The sequence below is a fragment of the Pholcus phalangioides genome, unplaced genomic scaffold (genome assembly GCF_987345545.1).
Source record: "Pholcus phalangioides strain wild (caught in Gottingen) unplaced genomic scaffold, Ppha-v1.0 ptg000039l_1, whole genome shotgun sequence".
Taxonomy (NCBI): Eukaryota; Metazoa; Arthropoda; class Arachnida; order Araneae; family Pholcidae; genus Pholcus; species Pholcus phalangioides.
In genome coordinates this window covers 28,157,234-28,177,039 of record NW_028301625.1, presented here as the reverse complement: position 1 = coordinate 28,177,039, position 19,806 = coordinate 28,157,234, and the positions used below count along the sequence as shown (strand labels likewise).

At 36.4% G+C, this 19,806-nt stretch overlaps 1 protein-coding gene across 2 annotated transcripts in view; it reads right to left on the bottom strand.

Moving 5' to 3' along the window:
• The window catches only part of LOC149065787 (laminin subunit alpha-1-like), a 438,052-nt gene that overhangs the window by 174,615 nt on the left and 243,631 nt on the right, over positions 1–19,806 (bottom strand). The window lies entirely within an intron of this gene.

Sequence of the window (19,806 nt, the reverse complement as noted above, 5' to 3'; positions counted from 1 at the left end):
TATTTCATCGCATAGGAGACATACAATGTATTAACCACCATACCAACTATGTAATAGTAAGTTTTTGTAAAGGAGATATTTTTTACAATTGCTCCAGGGAGCAAAAATTGTAGTTTTTATGAATGGTATCATACATACACCATCGTTTTTGTTCTTTATCTTTTGTTTAATAAATGGGTTTTATGAATAAGTAACGTTTGTTTTGTTTCTGAACCTTTATTTGCCGGCGCTGGCATTATCCTCAATTTATGGACATTAGTGTAGTATCTCTTTGCATTAGAGTTCAGTCTGGCTTCTACCGTCAACCACCACGTTCTATTTCTATACATTAAATAAGTTAAAAAAACAAAGCAGGGTCATGACTCAGCCTATTTTGAAAACAATAAGACATCCACCAGCACTCGTGTTACTAAAGAACTGGTGACCCAGACCTGATGTGAACATGCAACCTTTTGATATGGAGTCAGATTTTGATTTTTTTTGTCTCTCTCTTATATGATAATGCACTTTATGATAACTTTTGTTTGAGTTTTCTTGAAAGAATCAAAGGCAGATTTTTTTCTATTGCAGAACATGCAAGTGATCAGAAATGCAAAAAAATATATATAGGTGACTGTCAGATGTATTAAACTTTTTCATTGAGGAATCTGTCATAAAATTTCAGTAAAATAGATAGTAAACATCACCCTACACATTCAAATTACTATTAGCAGGTGACAGCTAGGAAAGATCTTTAACCCTCAGATTGCTTCCATCATTACCAGATGATGAGCATAGTATCCTACTCAATCATCCTGTGATGATTCAATTTCTTTTAAGACAAAATTCTTTAAATGGCATATAGATGGTGTACACATTATTTTTCTCCATTCTCTGACAGGTTTGCTTGTACTGTATGGGATGAGTGTACATTAGATTGAGCAGTGGTAAGGTGCCTGTGCCTGCCCCCAGTCACTATTTTGTCAATGATTGTGTGATTGAACCCAGATTTTGTGTTTGTAACACACTTTCTTTTCGATTGTATTGTATTTGCAACATCTAGGTTTGATTGCTATATATCTTTCACAAAAGAAAACTGAAAAAAAACCTCTTTTACACTCCTGCAGAGGAAGAAGCAATTTTCCAACTATTCCTGCAACCTAAGAATTAAACAAACTTCTTTCATAAAATAAACAATAGATTGTTCAAGTTTGAGCAATGTTAACTACTGGTCAAAGTGAAACTAGTTGTCCTCTGAGACCATCCAAAGCATTCAGTTTTTATAAAAATAACATAAAAGTGTGAGTATTACACATATAATAAATAAATTTGGAGCATAAAAATGTTTTATGAACTGTTGAATGAGAAGAACAAAATGTCAAAGCATTCAGTTCTTATAATAAGTAACATAAAAGTGTGGGTATAAACATATAATAAATAAATTTAGAGCATAAAAATGTTTTATGAACTGTTGAATGAGAAAAGCAAAATATAAATGTTAGTTAAATTATATTAGAAAGTGAGTCTGTGTTTTGGTTCTTAATATAAAAAGCAAAAAGGTAGTTGAATTTAGGCTAGCACATAGCATTTGCTCAGACCCAAAATCATTTTTCAGGTATGTCAATAATGAATGTAAGGGGACAGTTGGCCATTCTGAATAGAAGGATCTAGGGTAGAGAGTAATTCAGGCATGTGTAGTGCTTTCAATGACTTTTCCACTTCGGTTTTTAATAAGGAAGGTAATATCCAAAGTATGAGTGTGTCATGGGTTGATTAAGTCCTCAACGATATTCAGATGGATGATGTGGAAGTCTGAAAACTTCAAAAAATATATGTGCAAGCAAAGCACCAGGACTAGATGATATTTAACCTAGAGTCTTTGGGGAATGTGTGCGCAAATGAATTGTTGGGACCAGTTGCACCGATTTACAGAAGCAGTGTTGCTGAGGATAACGTTTCAATGGATTGAAAGTATGCTAATGTGATTCCAATATTTAAAAAGGGTAGTAGAGAAAACATTTCGAATTATTGTCCAGTGAGTTTGATGAGCTCCCTCTTGAAAATTACTATCAAATGTCAATTGGTGAAGGGGATAGACAAGAATAACATATTGTCAAAAAACCAGCATGGGTTCAGGAAGAAAAAGTCATGTATAACCAACCTCCTTTGCTATGATCCCATGACTAAGACTTTGGGAAATGGAACAAACATCGACGTAGTTTATCTTGATTTCCAGAAATCACTCGATCGGATCCAACATGTTAAACTCTTGAAGCGTTTATATGGGATTGCAAATTGTAATTTTTTGGATAGAATTGTGGTTGAGAGATAGGTCACAACAGGTTATGGTGAACGGGGAATTTTCCTCAAGGAAGTGCCCTTTGCACCATACTTTTATCTGTACACTTGATAAGGGTGTTGATAGGATTGTTAACAAATTCACAGATGATGTGAAGCTAGTGGGGGTAGTCAGGAATCAAAGCAATAGGAAGTTGCTCTAGAACAACTTAAACAAGATTGCAGCATGGGCTAATGAATCGAGCATAACGTTTAGTGTGGAAGAGTGCACAGTCACTCATTTTGGTTCGAACAACCCACAATTCACTCATGAGTGAAATGGTGCTATTATATCCGGGATGCACTGATGTGATCACAGATTTGGGAATTCTCACTGATGAGAGGCTTAGGTTTTCTGAACATTGTTCACCGGGGGTCAGAAAAGCAAATAGAATGCTGAGTTTCATTTTCAAAAAGGTCTCTTTGCACACTCCTCAAGTCATTCTTCTACTTTTCCGAGGCCTAGTTTGATTTAAACTGAAGTATGCCGTAAGGTTTTGGAGACCATACCTACAGACCAACATAGACTTGGGTGAGGTGTGCAGAGAAGAGCTACACATGCTCTTGTTGGCACACAAGGCTTGAGCTATGAAGAAAGACTTGATTTCTTGAATACGTTCACATTGGAAGAATGCAGGTTCCGGATATGATCAAAGTGTTCAAAATTTTCAATGGGATGGATAGACTGGACCATGAGTTATTAACATACCATCAATCAACTGCTTTGACAAGGGGGCCACCAGTATTGTTTAGTAAGGACAATTCCAGGTTGTGGTGTCACAGGGAGTTTTCTCTAATAGGATTGTCAATAAATGGAATAAACTTACCTCTGGGGGTTATGAATTCTAACACAATTGATACATTTAAAAAGAAATACGATAGACATACTTGGATAAGGTAACCATAATCTCTCTTTTTTATTGGCAGTGTATTATATATATTATTAATTAATGTTTTTTTTTGGTGATATAAGCTTTTCTATTGGGTATTTTGGTTACATTTGACATCCATATTTTTTATGGGCAAATTTTTTCAGCCACCTTGTTGGGCAATTTGCCTGTTGTGGTACTTGTATTTGTGTGAAAAATAGTGCAGCATATACAAAGCCACAACAGGCAAAATGCCCAATAAAGTCGCTGAGAAAAATGTTCCTGTAGCAAATATGGATACACATTTCTCTGCTAAAATTCTTTTTTTTAATAGTTTTCTTCACTGAAACTTTTTGCAAATTTTGGTATCAACATTTAATTCAAACCTGGAGGTTGAATTCAATTGAAACAACTTTGAAAAAATTATTTTCCTTGTGTCTGATGAACTTCTCTATATAAAAACTTGAAATTTTATCGTATCAAATTGAAATTATATAATTGGTGATAAAGATCTTTTTTATCAAACATATTTACTCATAGTTTAGAAAAAAATATTTAATAATATAAAATTTTATGAGTATTGAGGAAATAAGAAAGAACAAGTCTTGATATTAGATGCTTGTTATTTGCTCTATCATCATGTTATGGTGTGGACTTGGATTGTGAGCTTGACACCCTATTCCTTTCAATTCAGCCCAAATGATAGGTTTCAACCCTCTTAATGACCATAAATACATAAATTTGGTCACCAACCCTTTTCTAGTCTGAGTTTGTCCTGTCTTGAGCTCTCTTGTTCTGTCACAAACACATAACAACTTTGTTGCTACACTAGTAAAAATAGATGAAATTTAAAATACTACTAATAATAAAAATATCAATAAAAATAAAAAAAATAGATTTTTTTGAGAAAAAGTTTGTGGCTTCTTACTATTACTCAATTGCTGGCACATTTAAGATATGTTAAGCATTAAATACAGTAGGAACCTGTATAACATTCAGAAGCCATGTCAAAACATCATATACATAAGAAAGTCATACAACTGAAACTTAGTTTAAAATGAGTAAACACTGCCCACACACTTCAAGATTTGGTGTTTTTATTTTATTTTTGGGGGTTCTGTTTAAAATTATTGGAAAATACAAAATAGTCAGGGGGAAAAAATCATGAAATTGGATCAAAGTTCTCAAAAGGCTATATTAGAATAGTATTACCTTTACTAGAATCTTTAAGATTTTAATATTCTTTTAAAGATAGAAGGAAAGAGCAGAATTTTTTTGGAGATTATTTACATGCAATATACAGTAACACCCTAGAGTTATGTGATAAGTGGGACCGACACTAAGCATATATAAGTTGAATTCACATAAGTCGAGGTTCAATTTTACATAGAATAACTTATGAATATTACTTATTTAGGACTTGAAGTTTACTAAACACTTGTGTTTTTCATTAAGTAATGCAATTATAGCTGCTATTATTCTCATATAAACAAAACTTATTTTCATACATCCAAAATTGGCTTACATTAAAGAAAGTTATTTTGATGTTGATGGCTTAATCAAATCCAACAGACTCTCTGACGGCATGATAACTTTTTCTTTTCTCTCAATATTTCTTCATAGCAATGAAATGATCTTTTTATTACTTGCCTCATGACTACTACTAAACCCCACGTGCACCTCGTCCATATTCCACAGCAGAATTTCTAACAAATTGGTATATGTTGGAAAGTGCGTGCTCATGTTGTGAACCTAATGTGAAGCTTGTTTATGTGTAATGCTTGTTATAGTGCCTTCTATTTTTCAAACCATGAGTGAAGTGAAAAAATTAAAGATTATACTGTTGTAGGCCTGTTGCTTTCTGCGATGAGACTTTTTAATGGGGAGATTGGCTTGCATTTGCACCTCCAAGTTGGGAACCACAGAAAACTAACTTCAGCCAACCACCAATGTGGCAACAGTAGGGTTTGAACCCAGACCCTCGCGATGAGAGTCCATCACTATGACCATTTGACCACCACAGCAGCCTCGCCTCATGACTACAATTCAATCTTATATAGGACCTATGCCTTCACAAATCTGTACTCCTTTTTAATCCAAATGAGACTAGACTTTCTGTTAGTTTTTTAAATGTCATCTATCTTTCAGATGTATGCCTTGAATTATTCTGGCCTTATTATTATTAATTATTCTGGCTAATATGCCTTCAGATTCTGGGTTTTTCATGTCAGCTCTTCATCAATGATTTACTCACTATTTCTAACTCGTCAATTGTAAGCTCCTTGTTAAGTGAATCTAACAGCTCATTGACATCTTTATTTTTTGCTTCTAGATCTAATTGCCTGGCAAGGTGGACAATTTTATCTGCCTTAGCGACTTCATCTAAACTCAAGAGCCAAAAAAACTGGTACAGGCATGTGTATGCAAACAAAGAGATATGGAACCAATCAGAGTACGGCGCTGCAGTCGGCAACGCCTATATAACACAACAAGTGTCTGGCATAGTTGTTAGATCGGTTACTGCTGCTACAATGGCAGGTTATCGAGATTTAAGTGAGTTTGAACGTGGTGTTATAGTCGGCGCACGAGAGATGGGACATAGCATCTCCGAGGTAGCGATGAAATTTGGATTTTCACGTACGGCCATTTCACGAGTGTACCGTGAATATCGGGAATCAGGTAAAAAATCTACGACATCGCTGCGGCTGGAAAAAGATCATGCAAGAACGGGACCAACGACGACTGACGAGAATCATTAAACGTGACAGACGTGCAACCCTTCCACAAATTGCTGCAGATCTCAATGCGGGGCCATCAACAAGTGTCAGCGTGTGAACCATTCAACGAAACATCATCGATATGGGCTTTCGGAGCCGAAGGCCCACTCGTGTACCCTTGATGACTGCACGACACAAAGCTTTACGCCTCGCCTGGGCCCGACAACACTGACATTGGACTGTTGAGGACTGGAAACACGTTGCCTGGTCTGAAGAGTCTCAGTTCCAATTGCTTCGAGCTGATGGACGTGTACGGGTATGGAGACAACCTCATGAATCCATGGATCCTACATGTCAACAGGGGACTGTTGAAGCTGGTGGAGGCTCTGTGATGGTATGGGGTATGTGCAGTTGGCGTGATATGGGACCCCTGATACGTCTAGATACGACTCTGACAGGTGACAGGTACGTAAGCATCTCCTGTCTGATCACCTGCATCCATTCATGTCCATTGTGCATTCCGACAGCTTGGACAATTTCAGCAGGACAATGCGACACCCCACACGTCCAGAATTGCTACAAAATGGTTTCAGGAACACTCTTCTGACTTTAGACACTTCCGCTGGCCACCTAAATCCCCAGACATGAACATTATTGAACATATCTGGGATGCCTTGCAACGTGCTGTTAAGAAGAGATCTCCACCGCTCTTACTCCTACGGATTTATGGACAGCCCTGCAGGATTCATGGTGTCAATTACCTCCAGCACTACTTCAGACATTAGTCGAGTCCATGCCACGTCATGTTGCAGCACTTCTGCGGGCTCGCAGAGGCCCTACACGATATTAGGCAGGTGACCAGATTTTTTGGCTCTTCAGTGTATTTCCAACATGGTTTCCATCTCTCGTTAGAAGAAGACCAAACAGGGTGTTTGTCATACAACATTCAAAGTTTTTTTTTGTGAAATTTGAGCCAAAGACCTTCTTATAATCCTCACGGCATCTGTAACATTGAACTGTTTCCAGAACTCTTGAACAGTCAGTTGCTCATTTATGCACATAGTCTCATTCAGATGTTCATAGGAACATTGTGTATAGTACACTTTAAATACTTTGATAACACCTTGGTCCATTTGTTGAACTCAGCTAGTTGTGTTTGGAGGCAATAAAAACAACTCTCACCAGAGGGTCAAAATTAATCAAAGTAGCAGGCAGATGACTGGGTGCATTGTTGAGAACAAGCATCACTTTGAATTAATTTTTTTTTACTGGCAATAATGTTAATCTTCAGGCATGAAGTGATGACTAAACTAGTCTTCAAAAATTAAAGCAGTCATTCAAGTCTTATGATTTGATTTCCAAATCACACAGGCAAATTAACTTTATATTTATCTTTTAGAGAACTTGGATTTTCGGAACGCTGATTTAAGAGTGGTTTAATTTTACAATCACCAGCTGCATTCCAACCAATCATCAATGTCAATCTGTCTTTGGAGGCTTTGAAGCCTAGAAACGTGTGATAAAAGTTCTTTTGGACATCCTCTTCCAAAGCAGGACAGTCTCGTCTATATTGAATATGGTCTGACCACTATATACCCACCTGCTTCCACGATAACTTTGAGGGTCTCAAGATAAGATGATGGTTATTTGCTTGCCACCTTTCTGGTCTCCATGATGCTGTACCAGTTACACTGATTCAAAAATCAGTTGAACCAACCATTACTGGCTGTAAACTTTTCATCTTTGGCTCTTTTTCTAGCATCAACTTTACGTCTCTCAAAAATCAGCACAGCCTGGTTACTTATGGTATTTTGATTAATTGGAAAATTTTTTTTCTCTCACTTGGTTACCACACAATAACTTAAGCATTGTTTCTGTATCTGCAATATATAGTGATGCTTACGAATTATGCTTGAATTTAAAGGCTGGCAATTTTTCATAATTGCAAGAATTTTTTCTCTATCTTTTATGATTGTTCTTACTGTGGATTCTGATAGATTGATCTTTTTTGCTAGCTCACAAATTTTCATTTTGTTATCAAAATCCTTAATGATGTTGAGTTTAAATTCCAAAGTCAATGTTTCTCTTTTCTTGCTAGATGCAGAACAATCAGTCTTACTTCTTTGGGGTGGCATAACAAGGATTGGAATTTGCAATATCACAAACTACAGAGCACCTAACACAATTTCTAAATTGAAGTTTATGACATACACTGAGGATTTGACTTCTGGATTAATACTGAACAATTGAATAATTGATCAATACTGAATAACATTAACAGTTTAACAAATAATATTGAACATAACTTAATCTTAATTTCACATTGCTGCTGCTGAAAACTAGCTCTTCATAACAGTGGCTATTTGTTATCAGCGACACTCTAATGTCTTTCTGAATAATTTTTCGTAAATCTCTTTTTTTTTCTTCTTTTTTTTATATTCACAGGGCAGATGCACCATTCAGCTGCTTTTATATGGAATATTATGAGCTAAACTTCAAAAGGCAGGGGTCACCTCATCATAAGTGGCCACAATGCTCTGTGCACATAGAGAAAGACTGTATATAAAATGATGTGTGTTGTGACATTTGATTATATGTATTGTATTGTTGTTGCCATAACGCCACAAGTCCCTTGTGGTAATAATAATAATACAAGAGTTGAAGAGACTGTGATATTGAGTGAGTAGAAATGGAAAGTTTGAATGAATCTAAGTCAGTGTTCTATAACTGTATTTTATTCACAGATATATGTAGTTTTTTCACGTATTAGAACTTTACAAAATTCTTTAAAGTTGACTCAAGATATTTAATTCCTTCACAGTTATTAATTTTGTTATTCACTCCATAGAAATCCTGTTGAATGATTTGAAAATTTTTCTTCTATGTGCCATAAGAAAGGCGCTTTTCTTTTTCTTAACATTAGAATTAGCTAATTGTAAACAGTCAGCTAGTAATACAGGGTGATTCAGAAAAGCTGGGAAAACTTCCAGAGGTGATAGTACACACTAATACAAACAATTGTCATCAAAGAATGCATGATTTAACATGAAATGTGAATTTGTTAACACGTTTCGAAATGGCTGCTCTGCAAATGTTAAAATGGCATTCCTGTTGAAATTCATTGGGAGAAAAAGAACACCATGCATGCAAACGTAACCTGTGGAAGAAGAAGAAACCGTATGCATCCATTCTGGCAGTCCTTGTACGACCTGCATCAGACCGGGAAGAAAGAAAGGATCTTGTTTTGCATAGCTGCCGATGCAAGCACACAAATGTTTTTGGATTAGGCAACCACCTGTGGGGAAAACGCTGTCTCTGTGATACTTCTGTTTGCTGCTCCGTAAATGAAATCCATGTCTGCTTTTTCAATATTACTATAGTGTACCATTATCCTGTACATTACAACTGTTAGAATGGTTGCATGCTGGAATAAATTCACAGGGCTGGCATCCGTGCCTTTTATTCACTGTGATGCAGATTTGCATATGGTTGCCTCTTCTTCCCCATTCAGAAAAGCTGGGAAAACTTCCAGAGGTGATAGTACACACTAATACAAACGATTGTCATCAAAGAATGCATGCATGGTGTTCTTTTTCTCCCGATAAATTTCAACAGGAATGTCGTTTTAACGTTTGTGAAGCGGCAGTTTCTTTTTCTTTCCCAGGTTACATTTGCATAAATGATGTTATTTTTCTTCTGATAAATTTCAACAGGGATGCCATTTTAACATTTGTGGAGCGGCCGTTTCAAAACACGCTAGAGCATTTGCGTTTCATGTTAGACCACGTATTCTTTAATGACGATTGTTTGTATTGTACCACCTCTTAAAGTTTTCCCATCTTCTCTGAATCACCCTGTATATGATATATATCAATAACTAAAAGAAATTCTACAGTCAAAGAGAGGAAGAACTAATATTGTACATATGCTCCAAATTTCAGACCTGTACCTTCCCTCTCAAACAACACTCAATTGGTTTTCTATTACATTAGGGTTCAATGCTGAAAACAAAATACAAACTGTGGAAGGGGGATCAGAAAAGATATTCAGTATGGTCACTTTAGAGTGATACTGAATGATTATGAGTTTGCTTGCTTTTTGACAAATCACCTTAAAATTTGACTTGCTTATGTGACAATACTGATGAAAGAGGATGTCAGAAGCCAATTAATGTCACACACACACAAAAAAAAATAGGATTTAGCTGGAATAAGAATTTGATTGCTGGTAGAAGAAATTTGAAAGTAGTTTGAAATCATTGTAAAAATGGTATTTGTGTGTGTTGTGCTTATGGCTGTTCTAAAACACAAGTCAAAGAAAGACTTAACGTTTCACATGTGTATATTATCATTACATATTTTCATGGTTTTTAATAAAAATAAGGTACTAAAGCTTGCGATTGTGAAGAAAGTTCATCAAAACTTGTATTTTCTAGCAATATAAGTTCTTAGATCTTGCATATTTTTCAATAATATTTGTCTTAACTTATGAGGCTATTAATAATTAGTCAAATAACTACTGCATTTTTAAAGGTATATCTGAAATTAGTTACAATTTGGTCCTTTTGTTTGAATGTTGTCTGAGTATGTTTACATGTTTCTCTCGGCAACCCAATTTTTTTGCTAAATGATATTCATGTTTTGATGATTGAAACAGCCATTGGCATTAATTTTTTCATTACAAAAAACAACAGCAAAGGTAAATGAGGATTCCTAGAATAGCAAAATTTCAGTTTGTAGGATAACATAACCTGTTTATACATTATATTTTTAAACATCATGTTGTTGCGTATATTTTTCCCGCATTGTGTTATACATCATATTTTCAGCACATTATATTTTTTAGCATCCTGTTATTTGTTATATTTTTCAGGATCATGTTATACATCATATTTTTTGTGCTTGCATTATATATTTTTCAAAAAGAGTATATGTAATTTTCACAAAAAATTTTATTACAATGTTTAAAAATTTTTATGTTGAATAATTTTTTTGAAGAAATAAAAAATATATTTTTTTAAAAGTTTGCGATCGCCTGATGAACAAAAACTAAACATGTTATGACAAACACAAGGAAATTTGAATTTACAGGATAGAAAAGGGGGAAATGAAGCTTATAGCTCCTTTAAAATTCACTGAATTTCTTGACAGCCCTAACTACGAACTTGTTAAATTCAAATTATGATTTGAAAAATTATTAATTTCATGGAGAGTCGCCATTGAGTTCTTCCAAGAAAAGCACTTCAAAAACACTGAACCAAGAAGAGTTGAAGAGGAACATAACACACTGCCAAATTAGAGATACTGGCAAACCATTGCAACTCTTCTGATAGTCACGTGGTCACATGACAAAATGTGCTGCATGAAAGAAATGAATACACTTTTCTACACTATAATACATCTTCTCTAAGGTTTGAATCCTGGTTTGGGCATGATGTACTTGAAGCTAACAAACAACTTTCTTGAACAGACAACATAGCTTTCTAAGGAAAACATTTAGAAAAAAAAGTACATGGATTATATATCAATTTCTTAAGGGGGAAAAATTCACATTCTTGAGGCTAAATTGAGTCAAAAATTTTTGACTTCCGTATAATGATACAGATTCATCTGGTTAATAAAACTACATCATTAAAGAGAAATTCACTAAAGAAAAGAGTAGGGTTGGTAAGTATTTGATGCATGACAGAGAGAGAGAGAGAGAGAGAGTTTTTGACGGTTTAAACCACGGCTCAAACTGCTGCATGTAGAACAGCCCATCAAAAAACTGTCAAAACCTCAAGTATAAAAATTCCTTTTCACAATACAAAAAGATTCCCATTAAAAATACACATTCATTGCAAAAAATGTTTAAAGTGCTTATATTATACAAAGAATAAATACTCAATATGATTGTAAAATAATTTTCCACTCACTATTTTGGACAGTATATATTCATTCATATATACTTGCAAAATATACAATATGGTTAGAGTATAGTATAGAAGCTGAAGGAAAAACTATCAAATGATTTGATATTCTACCTGGTGATAAACGATGGAAAACTACATTAACTCTGGTCTAGAAACCTACACAACACTGGGCCGTCTTAATAGCATCATGGGTTCATTTGGCCACATGATTTTTCTGAGGCCTCACTTGGCAAATTTACATACTTCTCTCGAAAATTTCAACCATATCTCATTTTTGTGAAGCCCATCTTCTCTTGAGGCCCCAGGTCATGCCTAACCCATGAGTTAAGACAGCTCTAATACAACAAGAAATTTTTTCAAAAGATAATGGAAGGCAGGGTGTCTATATACGAAATACCAAAAGCAAAATTCTTTGACTATACACAAAGTGTGCACCATAATTTTAAATGATGAATGTTAGTTACTGTCCTTGACCATGAAGTAGTAAATAAAAAATATTTTTTTTCAACAAGACAGAAGTTTTTAATGACTAGTCTACTTTTAGAACCCTCAAACTAAGCAAATGAAAAATTACTGAACCACCAAATGGTCCACATACATCCCGCCCCCCCCCCCCAAATAAACTTAAAGCAATACAATTTCTGCTTTGAGAGAATCATTAATTTCAATCTACTACATTTGTATTATTTGGCATTATGTCCATGATTCTCTCAATTAAAATCAATATATATTATACAAATTTTCTTGATAGGATTTCATTAAAAAAGTAGGCAAAGTACAACAAAAACTAAAAAGTAAGACAAATGTGGGCCACTTTACCAAAAAGGAGGATGAGTGGGAGTGCTGCATTCGACGAAATGAGCCATGGATTGGATTGGATTTTGGGTTTAATGGCGCAAGGGGAAATGAGCCATGGTGGACTGTTTTATTGTATCAGTGGCTTCCAAACTGTGAGCAGCAACCACCTGGGGGGTTTGGGTTAATAAAATAGTGGGTCTTAGTGAAAGAGGGAACGTAACCCCAGTAACACAACGGCACCGTCATGCGTCGGATCAACATCGATGCGACGGCAGTTCATCTAATGAATACCGAGTGTTGAAAGAGGTCCGAAATTTCTACGTGTCCAATACCAAACGGTATAGTAATAATATATTCACTCGGTAAACATCAAAATATCTTCATTTTTTTCTCTCAAATAGTTTTACTCTCATTTTTACAGCATTTCGTTTCGAAGGAGAATATCTTACACGATAATTAGTTTTTTTTTTTAAATAATCCAAATTTTTCATCCATCATAACGTCGCACTTGCTGTTTATAATGACCAAGAATGGTACAGGCCCTCACGTCACAACGCGTTCCCTTCCCTCTCCCGGCTTCCATCAGTGAGCGTCAATAAAGGCGGCCATTTTGAAGGAGAGCATGGCTTTACTTACAGGCTGCAAAGGCTGGCGATTTTAAAATAGTTGATGCTGAAGATAGCGTTTAGAGAAAAGGTAAGCATTATTTTACTATTGTTACCAAACTAGAGAATAAATTTCCAAGATATTGACAATGTTTTTTATTTTTTTTAACCGTCATGTTTTTTGTTATTTAAATTCATAAATCTCTGTTCCTTCCTGCTGGGCTGTGATCTTTGGTGAGCCCTTAAGTCAGGTTAAAATGGACCCCTCTGTAGTGAATTTACAGTGTGAAAAAAAGGTAAATAAGGGTTGTCACGGCACTTGAGCTGTACGTGCCGTAACCTTGGAACTGAGGCTATTTGAGCTCCTATGGCCTTAGACCAGCGGTTCTCAACCGGTGCTCCATGTTCCGCAGCGACTCGAGGAAAATAAAATGAGTCAGTAAATTTGATAGATAAGTAAAAAAGAGAGACCTACAAGGTTCTGCCAAAAAACGGCTCCTCGAGTCAAACAGGGCTCTGCAAGTCAAAAAAGGTTGAGAACCGCTGCCTTAGACTCAGATCTTCTCGGGCCCTTCTATAGTGAAGTCGTAGCATGGGAAAAAAAATTAAAAATGATGGTATTTGTCCCGGGCCCTGTCAGCCCCTCCCTTGTGAAAAGAAAATGTGGAAAGAAAATAACAATAAATAAAAAAAAAAACTCAAAATAAAACTTAGTTTCATGTGTTTGTGTCACTTTTAAATGTAAAAAGAAATGCTCTCTCAAAAATACATATAACTATATGCGTGTTTCGAGAAATAAAAGGAAAATAATTGCTCAAGGTTTGAGATTGACAGGAAATGATAGGTGTTTTGTTCATGTATAAAATTATGTGTTTACATAGTATGTCCAGATATTATTGCATCATTTCCACAGTTCAAATTGGAAGAGCAGCACCTTGTTTATTCTTTGGATAAAAATAATCACCTGTGAAAGAACACACGAAAATCAAATTTTCATTTTAAATTATAGCAGAGACCTATTCCATTTATTATAATATTTTTCAGTGATATTTCTTTTTTACAGTTTTGTCAAGCCTATTACATATATTTCATTGTTTTCATTCAATATCTGGGTGGCCCCTTACTGGCACATGGACTGTAAATATTATTTTATTCATATAATTCTTAGCAGTCAAAGTTTGATCTAGTAACAATAACACGAGTTTGAATTATAATAAAATTATTATTCAAAAATAATTACTTCAAATATTATATATATAAAAATAACTGATTAAATACTTTGAACTGGCTCACTATGGTCGCATTTACCTTTTGTAACAGTTAAGTTCTATTTTTACGTTCAGAACACAAGTGTTTTGTGTAGCAGTATTCATAAACTGAATTCTGAACTTAACTAGAACTTTACTTATACATCAGAGTTTTTAACTAGTGTGCTACGTGAGAATTGTAGTTGTGCCGTAAAAATTTTTTAAGGAAATCATCAGATTAATTTTTAAAAGAAGTCTGAAGCCGCAAATATTGATTATACAGTATCTGAGTACTTAAGTGCGAGGAATTTATTTAATTCTTTTTCAAATTAGATGTATGTGTAAGAGGGGAAACTTAGCAATTGAGAGAAAATAATAGTTTTTTTTTTTTTAATATTAGCCATGGTTCATTTCTGTTATCATTTAATGGAAGAATTTTCAAGAATTGCACAAAAAAAAAGGCATGGAAATACTTCTGTTCTCGTTATCATATTTGTGAAAGCAATCTTTTCTTCATTTCATTTGATACTATGGAAATCTATTACAAATAATAAATCTTACAAGACATATTCAAACCTATCCCTGCCCAAAATTAAACCTAGCAAAAGCAGACATTGTAAACTATCAACTTACTCGGATTTAACATTAATTAATTAAATTTAAATTTTTATTTAAAACTCAGCCATTCTGCTGTTTATTTTTTTTTCCTTCCCTAAAAAAAAAAAAAAATCTCAAATAATTAAAATATCTTCACAACATCCAGTTTTCTGTATATCTTGTATTAACAAGTGGAGAGCGACATGTCATATAAATTTTTATTTTTTGTGACCAATTATAGTAAATAGTTATTAAAACAATTTTGTGACTAAATCAAAAAAAAAAATTCTTTTTTATTTGAATTCAAGTGTGTTGCAGGATGAAGAAAGGGCCGACTTCTTGAAATAGAACTGTATCGACATGGAATTTTTACGTCGAACAGTGTCGGGTCAGATACTTTGCCGTTGTGGTGGTCGAGTGGTTATAGTGATGGACTCGCAATGCGAGGATCCGGGTTCGAACCCCACAGTGGTGGTCGGCTGAAGTTGGTTTTCTGTGGTTTCCAACTTCAAGGCGCAAATGCGAGCCGATCTCCCCGTTAAAAAGTCTCGCCACAGAGAGCAACAGTCCTACAATGATAAATCATTCAATCATAACACTTCACTCATAGTTAGAAAAACTGGTGGCAGATGGCAGCACTACACATAACAAGCATTACAGAGAAACACAAAAAACTTCACGTCAGGTTTCACTACACGTACACGCACATTCTCGCATGTACCGATTCGTTGGGGGTTCCGGGGGGGGGTGCATGTGTGGTGTAGCAGTAGTAGGTAGGGCCCTCCAAAAAATGGCTCGGGGATCCATGATGTTCTTAAGTCAGCCACCTCGTTGGGCAATTTGCCTGTTGTGGCGTTGTATTTGTATAAGATATAGTTCAACGTTGGATTCGCTACGTCGAACTGTGCAGACAAATGTATGCCATTTTTATGTCGAACGGTGTCGAATTCGCTACGTTGAACTACGTCGATAAATGTATGCCATTTTTATGTCGAACGGTGTCTTGTCAGATATAGTTTGACGTCAAATTTGCTACGTCGAACTCTACAGACAAATGTATGCCATTTTTACATAAAACGACATCGAACGGTATCGAAATCTCTACGTTGTTCTATATTGATGTGCTACTGGGGAAGTGAATTGACAAAAAATAATATATATATTTTTTAATTTTTAAAAACTTTTACATTTAAGTTGATTTAAATACAACGTCCCATAGAAACTGGGAGCCACATAAGCCCCTCCCCCCGCAAGAGCATAAATGGATACAAGTTGTTTCCCTAACAAGGTGGGGGGGGACTAATGTTCCCCTTCTGCTCTTCTGCCTAAGCCAATAATTTTTTTAATGGGGGGGGGGAGCGGTGATCATCTTTATTGTCCTTTCCCCTGTATCCCCATTCATGGCTTCAACCAACTTGGCAAGATCGCCTAAGCCCTCAGTAGATCAGAATATAAAATGCAATTCAGTATATACGCCCTTCCAGGTCGTATATACTGAAGTCTGGTAACCCTAGACCCCCCCACCCCTTATCAATGTTTTTGGTTTTTGTCGTATCAGAGTTTCTCTGCCACCTACGGCAAAACTTTCCAAAGCAAGATCTGTGAGCGCACCCACGCTCATTGAAATTTCGCGTCCTGCAAATGCGAAACTACTGAACACACTATTGATCGATATTAAGCCGTGTGAACAACAGCAGCGTTATGCTGCAACTCATAGCAATAGTGGGCTCAAAACAGAGCAAACGACCCGAATGGCGTTGAATGGAGCAAGGTGTGATAGATTGAGCAGTTTCTTCAGTCGGTTCAGCGATCGGTGCTGACTGTCGAAATCTGCAGTTTGCTGTCAGAATCGACGAGCATCACCAGATAGGGATGATTATCAGAAGAAAATGCAGTCTTAATAAAATGTGCAGGAATGACCCCATTTTTTTACTGATCGTATTAACGCACACAGGCAAAACGTATTGGCACAGGTAAAATGAAAAAAATTGAAGAAACATTTCTTATATACAAGAACCGAAACCATTGTTTAAGGGTACAAACATAGTCCAGTCAATTTTCTAATTCGGAGCGAAGCACACTGATCCAGCCCGGGGGCTTCAAATGAGATATAATTCTCATTTTTGTTTTTTCCCACTATAAATTCACTATACAGGGGGGGGGGGGGTGTGAAAAATTTGGCCTGAGCCCGCCAATGATCTCAGCTTAGGGGTCCCTACCTCAAGATGTGGGGCTAGTAGACCAATGTTTCTCAACCTTTGGGATCCTGGTGCACAGTTTATTTCTCTTTTTTTGATTGGAAGGCCTGGGCATTCATAAGATTAATTGTTGATCAATGTTTTTGTTGCATTGGAGTTTCTTCGCCATCTATGACAAAACTTTCCAAAGCAAGTGCTGTGGGAGCACCCCTGCTCATTGAAAATAAGTCCTGCGAAAGCAAAACTACTGAACACACTAATGATTGCTATTAAGATGTGTGCACAACAACCGCATTGAGCTGCAATGTATAGCAATAGTGGGCTCAAAACAGAGAAAAAGACCTGAACGACATTGGCAAATAATGGTTGATAAATAGTAAATAATGACGTTGGCATTAAATGGAGCAAGGTGTAATCGATTGAGCAGTTTGTTCAGTCGGTTCAACGATCGGCACCGACCATCGAAATTGAAGATTCACCATCCGAATCGACACGCATCACCAGACAGAGATGTGCATCATAAGAAAACACCATCTAAATAGAATGTGTACAAATGAGCCCATTTCTTTACTGATTGCATTACAGCGCAGACAAAACTTATTGCCACAGATAAATAAACAAAAATTAGAAGAAACGTTTCTTATATACGAGAGTCAAAACCATACGTAAGGGTACAAACATAGTTCGGCTGATTTTCCAATTAGGAGGGAAGCACTGTAGGGGGCTGATAGGGTTCAAGCCCGGGGACCCTAAATGAGATAATTCTCATTTTTGTTTTTCACATTATAAATTCATTATACGGGGGCCCGGGAAAAATTTGGCCTGAGCCCGCCAATGATCTCAGCTTAGGGGGCCCTACTGCAAGATGTGGGGCCAGTAGACCAATGTTTCTCAACCTTTGGAATCCTGGGGCACGGTTGATTTCTTTTTCTTGATTGGAAGTCCTGGGCATACACAAGATTAATGGGAAATAAATGGGTAAAAATGAATCAATAAACCACTCATGGCCCAGTTTGGCGGATGTCAGGGCCCAGCCGTTGAGGAACACTGCACTAGACCAACCACAGCCCTTTCGAAGGACAGATTTCACATATTTCTTTTCCTATTCACATTTTTCGAAGTCCAATATTAGACGCTTGTTATTTGTTCTATCGCCATGTCCAGGTGTTGGTCTAGATTGCAAGCTTTTCACCGTATTCCAATGGTCCCCTTTTGTCAGCTGCCTCCTTTGAGTAATTCATAGTTCATTGGCTGCTTCCCAAAAAGTTTGGCAGATATTTTCACCATATAAAACAACCACTTCACAGCATAAATAGGTGCACAAATCAATATTTTCAGCTTGCCACAACACTCCTATGAGCATCGGCGCACACTTTTGGAGAAACACTGTAGTACTCCTTTAAATTCAGCCCAAATGTTGTGTTGCAACACAATTAATGGCGAACGAGTCTGATGTCTGTCTTCTCTTGATCGTTCTCGTTCTGTCGCATGCGTATACTGTACAATGTTATTGTTTGCTATAGCTAGTCGGTAAAGATTGACGCGATCAAAAAATTAAAAAAATGGACAGATGATTATTTTTAAAAAAATTTCTTCCTTCGGGGGAGAAAAAATTTGTACCCTTTCACCTGGCCCCCCACAAGGATCCGGCTGACAGGGCTGCAGCCCTAAGGCCCAGGACAATCACCATCATTGTTTTTCATGCTATAAATTCACTACAGAGCCCCCACTCAGTGAAAACTCTGGCTTGCAGACCCCCAAAGATCCCACAGCTCTGCTCCGTGGTGTGGGAGAAAGGTCATGTCCTTTGTATGGGAAACCAATATTTTTCGAAGAGGTCTCCCTACTGCTGTGGTCTATTACAATCCCCCTCCTAGGAATTATCACATGATCCTGAAAACACTGCTTCGGGGGGGATATTAGAAATGTTGAACGGTCAGGACAAGCAAAGAAAGAAAAGGTCTTTTTGTTCATCAAGTCTAAATAGCTTTTTTGCCTCACCCATATAATGTCTGTCCCAATGTAGGGTGGCTACACATTGACATTGTTCTTTTCTGCTGCTACTCATCCATCCATCCCCAGGGCCGTCTTAAGAGCATCATGGGCCCTTTTGTGGTGAATTCTTGGAAATTTCAACCACATTTCATTTTTGTGAGGCCCCTTTTCTCTTGAGACCCCCGGGCCGCGCCCGGGTGGGCCCATGCGTTAAGACGGCACTGTCCATCCCTCCCTCCCAGGCAAAAAAAATAGGAATAAAACCTGAGAGAGAAAAAAAATTTGAATGCCACACATATCCAAAGCCTAGATTTTAGGGAAAAAAATCGAAAAAAAAATCTTTGGATAAACAAAAAATCTGTGACTTTTTTCTCATTCCGCGACTTTTCCGGGACTTCGTGACTTTTCCATGATGGTAGATAACCTGGAAGACCATAAAGATGACATTGATAAAGGAATTCTTCTCTTCTTCTCTTGATTAACAATTAGAACTTTTACAAACAATGCAGAAAACTTTCATTCCAACTTAAGCCAATAAGTGTTGCCTTGGATA